Source organism: Serinus canaria, chromosome 1A (genome assembly GCF_022539315.1).
Source record: "Serinus canaria isolate serCan28SL12 chromosome 1A, serCan2020, whole genome shotgun sequence".
Taxonomy (NCBI): Eukaryota; Metazoa; Chordata; class Aves; order Passeriformes; family Fringillidae; genus Serinus; species Serinus canaria.
Genome location: NC_066314.1, coordinates 160,115 through 168,503, shown reverse-complemented (window position 1 = coordinate 168,503; position 8,389 = coordinate 160,115).

Below are 8,389 nucleotides of genomic sequence, written 5' to 3'. Positions count from 1 at the left end.
GGTATTTTTCCGGAAAGAGAAACCGGAATAAATCTTCGGATCACCTCGTGGCGGTGGCCATGAGAGGGAGCCTCAGAACTGCCCACGCCGGAGCTGCTCCGGGTGGTGTTGGACGGGATTCCCTGGAGCTGGGCTGCTGCTCCCCGGGCCTGCCGCTGCTCTGAGTGCCGTCCCCATGGACTGGGTTTTGGGGCTACTTCACGCGGGTTTGGGCCATACAGGGAGAGCCTGTGGCAACACGGCTCCAGCGCTTTCTCCTCCCTGATTTGGTGGCTGTGGAGCTGGGACGTGCTGCCAAGGAGCTGCCTGGGGCGCCGGCTCTGCTCCGGGATGGAGGTCCGTCCCCTCGGCGGGTCGGCTCTCCAGTTCTGACAGTCCCTGCTCTCCACGGCAGCTCCGAGTGGCCGGTCCAGCGGAAGCTGCGGGAATTCTTTGCCATCCCGCGGTGCCTGGTCAGCGTGTTCAGCCTCTTCCTGGTGGAGCTGATCCGCTTCCTTGGCGAGGCCGTGGTGCAGGTGAGCCGCCCTTTCCCGCAGAGCCACGGCCGGAGCAGCTGCTGGCATGTCAGAGTCCCTCAGTACTGGGAGCAGGAACCTCCACTGCCGCACCTTTCCCTCCCGTAGTGGAATTTTTGTGTCTCAGCCTATGTTTGGTGACTCCTGCTGGCAAGTATCCCTCAAAGACAGGATTTCATCCCAAATCCAGGCGCTGGTGGTCGGTGTCCTGACAGCCATCGGCGACCACGTGCTGAAGCCGTTCCTGGCGGCGGCGTTCCACAGCCTCCTGCAGCCGCTCCTGCTCTTCCTGCTGAAGGTGCTGGGCGGCGTGCGGGACCTGACGGAGCCCGTGCTGGACGTGGTGGCCCGGGTATGCTCGCAGCTGGCCGTGCTGCTCCGCGCCGTGCGGCTGGTGGAGATCCGCCTGCGCCCCGACCTGCGCGCCGGCCCTGCCGACGGCGGCGCCTGAGGGCAGCCTCCGCCTGCCCAGATAAGATAAGGAGGAAGAATTCCTGGGAATTGCGGACGAGCGGGACCAGCTGCGGCCCAGGAGGCTCCGGAGCGACCGTGATCTCCACGTTTATCTCCACGTGTGTCCGGGCAGGGGCAGCACACGGCGTGCTGGGGGTTGGTTTGGATCTTCTAGTTCTGCAAATATCTCCTTAACTTAATTAAATTCCAATTTTATCCATTGGACCATTGCTCCAGTGAGGTGTTTTTCCTCTTCCTGCCTGGAAAAGTCGGCTTTTCACTGAGTAGGACTTCCCTGTGCAGTCTCTTGCCACCAGATGGGTTCCACTAGCTGTGGTGGTGCCCAGGGCCTGTGCCTCGGGCACTGCCGGGAGGGGATGGCTTCTGCCAGCTTCCAGCTCTCTGGAATGGTCTCCAGAGCCAGTGGTATGGGACAGACTGGGATTTGGGGGCGATTGAAAAATAGGGATTACAATATAACGGAATAACCACCTCTGTGTTCCTAACACCTGGTTCTGGTGCGTGATTTGGGTCACGTATTCCCTTCGGGATGAGGCGGCCAAGGAGAGCCAAACAGCGGCAGCAGAGCTCTGGGTGTGTTTTACAAACCCTTGGAGGGACTGAGCTGTGTTTTGGGGCTCCCCCACCCCCAGCCTCAGCTCCCTCTGCCCTTTCGCCGTTCCAACGACGCTGCCTCCCGGGAGCGTCTCCCCCGGCTGGTGCAATCCCCGTGTTCCCGATGATTCCATGCCCAAAGCCCTTTGCTTTTTATGGGCAGGAGCAGCATGTTTGGAGCTTCCCCGGCTGTAAGATCATCCGCGGGCCAGCGCCGGGGCCGGAGCGCTCCTGCTGGGGGCCAGGCTCGCCGGGCTATTTGGGGGGTGCTGAGTTCACGGAGCCGTGACGGGATGTTCCCTGGGCACCGCGAGGGGCCGGGAGCTGGGAGCCAGCCCCGAGGAGCTCTCCGGGCTCGGGTGACCAAGGGCAGCGCGGGAATGGGCACTGAGAGCTGCTGGGCAGCGGGAAGCAGCCAGGCCCTCCGGGACAGGCAGGGCTGCACGTGGGCACAAACATGAGCGGGCACAGGGACCGAATCCAGGATGTCCTGCAGCACAGGCACCATGCCACGACAGCCACACGCAGGGTCTGGAGCTCCTCAGGACCCCGGGAACACACGATTGCCCCTGGGCACTTGCACCCTCGCTGGGGCGCAGGCCTGGCCTGACCACTGCTCCCGTGACCTTGCCCTGGGGAAACAAACCCGAGGAGGGAAGGGCAGAATTGATGGGGGGTTTCTCATGGCATTGATTTAGCTGGCGAATCACTTTAATGTTTGAAGTGGTTTTAATTAAATTTGGCTGCTCTGGAACCAGGAATTCCCCGGCACAGTTTCTCCTTTTTGGCTCAAGCTCTCCCAATCAAAGGCCCAGTAGATGGAGAGAGCTGGGAAAATTCAACGCGGATGGTGTCATCTTTGACCTCCATCCGTCATCCTGCAGCGGGAGTGGAGGGCGGAGAAAGCCGCGGGGCTGGGAGCTGCCGCCTCCCCGCAGCCCGTCCTGCCGGGATCCCGGGAGCTCCAAATTCCAGCCGCTTGGAATTCGGGCTGTACATCCAACGGGAGCGTGCGGCTCAGAGAAACCCACGGCATTGTGGGGTGCTAAGGGGGGAGCGGGAGGTCTGGCCACCCCCTCACCAGGGGGGTGAAAATCCTCTTTTCTTCCTCAAAACATGCCTGAGGCGCGCGGAGCCCGGGTACTGCCGCGCCCGGGGCCGGCGTGTGCCGGGGGCCAGCGGCGGTGCCCCGGGGCTGGCAGGACAATGCCGGGTGACCCGCGCGGGGACAGCGCCGTGCCGGGACAAGGACATTTCTGGGCTGGCGTTCTGACAGCCGGGCTGGCAGCGCCCTCGCATTGCTGCTCCCTGAGATCACGGCTCCCAGCGCCCGGCCCGGGCACACGCGGCCGGCCGAGAGGCGCCCTCCGCCTCCCCGGGCTCGGTGCCGCTCCGGCGGCCGGGAGCGCGGTGCCTGCGGCCGGGGCTCCGCGGTGCCGGCCCGGAGCGGCCGGAGGAGGGGGCGTGGGCCCGGATTCAGCCGGCTGCAGCGGGAGCGGAGCCAGGGCTGAGCGCGGCCTCCTCGGTTCTTCCCTAAATAGCCGGCGGCGGGCAGGAGGATTAGCCGGGGCATTCCTCGGCCCACCGTCCTCCCACAGCCGCATCGCTCCCGAGCTCCCCCGGCCGCGGGATTCCTGCTCCTCCCTCACGCCGCCCTTCCCCTACTCCGCAGGGGTACCCACAGCCACCCGAGCCCGGCTGCCTTCCCCCCGTTTGGCAGCGGCCTTTGGGCTTTCCCGGTGACGCCCGGCCCCACCGGTGGAGCCCGGGGCCGCTCAGAGCCACTGCCCGTCCCCAGCGGTCATGGCTGTGCCAGCTCAGGGACAGTGTCCAAGGACAGGGTCTGGGGACAGAGCCTGGGGACAGTGTTCGGGGACAGAGCCCGGGGATGGAGCCTGAGGAGAGGGCCAGGGATAGGGCTCAAGGACAGTGCCCGGGGACAGAGCCCAGGGAGCCCAGGAACAAGGCCCGAGGACAGGGCCCAGACACAGGGCCCAGGAACAGAGCCCAGGGACAGGGCCTGGGCAGCACCATGTGGGGCCAGGCTTGTTGGGTTCTGGGGATTGACCCGGCGGCTGGTCTGGGGATTGGACCCAGCCCGGCTGCGTCTGTGGATTGGACCCAGGCCGCTATGGTTTGTGGGATTGGGCCCAGGCCTGGCTCTGGCGTTCTGTGGGATTGGACCCAGGCCCGGTCTGGGTTCTGTGGATTGGCCCAGGCCTGGCTCTGGGTTCTGTGGGGTTGGGCCCAGGCCCGGCTCTGGGTTTGTGGGATGGGCCCCGGCCGGCTCTGGGTTCTGTGGGATTGGGCCCAGGCCCGGCTCTGGGTTCTGTGGGATTGGGCCCAGGCCCGGCTCTGGGTTCTGTGGGATTGGGCCCAGGCCCGGCTCTGGGTTCTGTGGGATTGGGCCCAGGCCCTGCTCTGGGTTCTGTGGGATTGGGCCCAGGCCCTGCTCTGGGTTCTGTGGGATTGGGCCCAGGCCTGGCTCTGGGTTCTGTGGGGTTGGACCCAGGCCTGGCTCTGGGTTCTGTAGGGTTGGACCCAGGCCTTGCTCTGGGTTCTGTGGGATTGGACCCAGGCCCAGCTCTGGGTTCTGTGGGATTGGGCCGAGCCCAGCCATGGGGCTCAGCTCTGGAGCGTGGCATGAGACTGTGAGGGAATGCCCTGTGCCCACAGCGGGTCACACCAAGGCACCAGAGCATTGGGATGGATGGATGGGGAATGAGCCATTGGAAGAAGCTGGGAACGGCTCCGTGGTTTGGTTTCCTGACACTACCTTCCTTCCCATGGGCTGAGGGAAACTGAAGCGGAGCACGAGTCAGCCTTTCCCATCGGGATGCACCTGCCAGGCAGCCTCCTTGATGGAGGTTCTGCATTCCAGCTTCTCCATCCCTGTTTCTCTGTCCCTTCCATACAAAATCTCCCACTGCAGGTCCAAGTGCTGGACATGGACTATGCACACCCTCATTCAAACCCTCCCAGATTGCTAAAACATTTCCATATATCCTCTTTTCCCCACATTTCAAGCTCGGGTTTCCCATCCTCACAGAAGCTCCAGGACCTCCAGGGGCTGTTCTCATATCCCCTGTGTTTTGTCTCTTCCCAGACCATCCCAGCTCTTGCCCCAGGGGTTTCTCAGGGAATTCACAGAGGGGAAGCCCGTGTGGAATCTGTGTCCAGGGCCCTGTGGTGGCTGTGGTGGGTGGAGGGGATCGATAATAGGCAGACCAATAAAATTCCCTCTCCTTTGCCCAAATCCTGAGGCAATCCTCCCTGGAGCTTTGCTGGCTGGCATGTGTGACAATGAGGCAAACAAGGCTGCAGCCAAAAAGCTGGTTAACAAATAACACGTGGTCCTAAATTCTGGGATTTGGAAGTGTCTGAAGGTCCCATTAATAAATATCCAGCTGGGAAGTGTGTTAAAATCAGAATTTTTACCCAGTTTAGGATCTGCTCTCGTGGACAGCTGGGAGTGGGACAAGATCATTGGGGAAGGGAAATGTTGTCTGTCAGTGCTGTCTGAGCAGAGAAACCCCTAAATGTCCACAGTTTGGGCAAAACCAGTGGGATTGAGGGACTGGGGAGGTCAAGACAGGAAAACAGGAACTGGGAGTGGGTTTTGCTTTATGCTAGAAACAGGCAGAGAAGAGGATCCAGCTGCAAAGTGTCAATGGCTTTAAAAGACTGAGAACCTGGAAGAACTGAATAAAGGAAACAATGGGAATGGTGTGAGGTGTGAAAAAAAGGGATTTGTGAGGGACTTGGATCACGGAGGTCATTCAGCTCCTCTGGAAGGGGAGGAAAAGGGAATTCCATGAGCACTTCCGTAAGGAAATACAATAAATCACTCCCAGAGCAGCGGAGAGCTCCGGGCTCAGCTAACATGAGAAAAGGCAGCTGTGCAGTCAGAAGGTGGGTGGATCAAATGGGATTTGCTTCCCCAGGAATGGTCAGATGAGGCTGTGAGGGAAGAGGTGGATTGTCCCTGCCACGGGGAAAGCTGATGGAGAGCACGGAAAGCGCCTCAAATTCCCCTCAGTCCTCTGGGTTTTGGTGGGCATTGCTGGGCCATGGCCAGGACACCGGGAGCCGCTCCGTGTCCCTGGGACTGGGCACAAGTGTCCACCCCAGATCCTCCCGATGACCACTCCAAGATGTATTTTATTCAAAAAATCCCTCACATTTCAACATCCTAAGGAGTTTATTTCAAAAAAAAAAAAAAAAAAAAAAAGAAAACCAAAATGACCCTCAAACCATTTTTAAAAAACCCATCTAAACCCCTTTAACTTACATTTTAATAAAAATTTAAACATTTCAACCCTCCTGAGCCACCCTTTGTTCAAAAAACCATCTCAACCCCGGAGACATATTTTCTTAATACGATAAAAAATCTCATTCTTTCAGTGCCTGTTCCCCGTATCTGGGACCATTTTGCTCTCAAGACTGTGTGATTCCAGCACCAAGGGAGATTTAACGAGGGGAAAAACACAGTGGGAGGTTTTCCAAGGAATTTTGGGCTGCGCTTTTTCAGCCCGTGACTTCACTGTGGGGCCGTGTCCGAGTGTCGGCGCTGGCAGCGCTCCCGGCGAGGGTGGAATTATCTCACTGACTGTAAATATCTGCCGGAGCCTCTGCCCGGCCCGGCTCCCTGGGAGAGGAGAGCCGCAGCCCCGGGATGCTCCCGCTGCCCTAATTTAGGCATTTCTGCAGGGCGGATGAATCACGGCGCTGGAAGCGCTGGTTTCCCGCAGGGACTGCCGCGTGTCCGCGGGGCTGGGCCGGCGCTGACCTCAGCCCCCGATGTGTCACGGAGGAGGCAGCGCGGGGAAATAGAGCCTGACGCTGCCGGGAGCCCGTAGAGCGGGATCTGGGTCCTGGAGACATTCCCTGCCGATGGGGTCACCCCTCGCGCAGGGAGCTGGGCACCAGAGCGAGGTGTATTTATAGCCGGGCCGTCACTCGGGCCGCGGAGCCCTGGCGCTATTTCGGGATGATGCGGTCATGGCTCGGGGCACGGCTGGAGCGTGGAGAGAGGGGCCGGGGGCTGTCCAGGGCAGGGAACGGAGCTGGGGAGGGAATGGAGCCCCAGGAGGGCTGAGGGAGCTGGGCAGGGGCTGAGCCTGGAGCAAAGGAGGCTCAGGGGGGACCTTGTGGCTCTGCACAAGTCCCTGCCAGGAGGGGACAGCCGGGGGGGTCGGGCTGTGCTCCAGGGAACAGGGACAGGAGCAGAGGGAACGGCCTCAGGCTGGGCCAGGGCAGGGGCTGGGGGGATTTTGGGGAATTCCCTCCTGGAAAGGGCTGTGCAGCCCTGGCACAGGGGTGGGGTCCCGTCCCTGCTGGGATTTCAGAGCTGTGTGGATGTGACATTTGGGGACATAGGCAGTGGTGGCCTTGGCAGTGCTGGGAAAACTCGATGATCATGGAGGCTTTTCCAACCAAAATCAACTGTAAGCTGGTCAAAGTTATCCCATTTTCAAGATGGCCCAGAGGCACAAGCTGCAGGCTCCAGGCCTGTTGGTGTCCCTTTGGTACCCTTAGAACCTTGGAATGGATTCCTCTGGGAGTTATTGAGAAGGCTGCAGACCCCAGAGAACATCTTGATTGCCAAACCTCCTTACCTTGTACCACAAGGTCCTCCTGAGCTGATACAGGAAAAACAGAAAAAATAATTTTGGATCTCAGTAAAGCTTTTCCAGAATCTCAGAATCATTGAGGCTGGAAAAGCCCTCCCAGCCCATCCAGTCCCAGCTGTGCTCAAAGCCCACCTTGTCCCAGCCCAGAGCTCTGAGTGCCACCTCCAGCGCTTCCTTGGACACCTCCAGGGATGGCCACTCCAAAGCTCCCTGGGCAGCCCCTGCCAATGCTTAACAACATTTATGGAGAAGGAATTTCCCCAAAATCCACCCTGAGCTCCCCTGGCCCAGCCTGAGGCCGTTCCCTCTGCTCCTGTCCCTGTCCCTGGAGCACAGCCCGACTCCCCCGGCTGTCCCCTCCTGGCAGGGACTTGTGCAGAGCCACAAGGTCCCCCCTGAGCCTCCTTTGCTCCAGGCTCAGCCCCTGCCCAGCCCCCTCAGCCCTCCTGGGGCTCCAGACCCTTAACATCTTTCTTGAAGTTTGAGATGTTTCAGCTCTGTCTCTTTCCAGATCTTTCTGGACAAACTGCCCATCCTAGTGGGATAAACACCTCAGGACCCAGGGAACGGCTGGAGCTGTGCCAGGGGAGGGATAGCATGGACATCAGGACAGGCTCTTTTCCAAGGGTGCTGGCACTGCCCAGGCTCCCCAGGGAACGGGCACAGCCCCAGAGCTCCAGGAGCGTTTGGACACTGCTGCCAGGGATGCCCAGGCTGGGATTGTTGGTGATAGGAAAGGTGTGCACTCATGTCTATACAAACAGTTCCATGGGTGAGGGTGTGGGTGTTGATGTCTTTGAGGTGGGGCTGAATGCCTGCAGCGGGTTTGTCACAGAGCCCAGCCAGCCTGACCCCTGAAACAACACGGGGCTGAGCTGACGGGTGTTGGGGGAAGGTGCCGGGGCCAAGGGGGATATGTGGTAGGCTCCTCCTGCCCCTGCCATGGGGACAGGAAGAGGTAACGTGCGGCCTGGAGCCTGGGATGAAAGGAGGCTGCACCCCCAAGACCCCGAGAGAGAAACCCCCGCGGGCTGAGCCTGCTGGACACTCTGCCTTCACTCGAGCAAAGCTGCTGGACTGCTCTGTGCCCTCTGTGACTGCTCTGTGTTCTCTGTGACTGCTCTGTGCCCTCTGTGACTGCTCTGTGTTCTCTGTGACTGCTCTGTGCCCTCT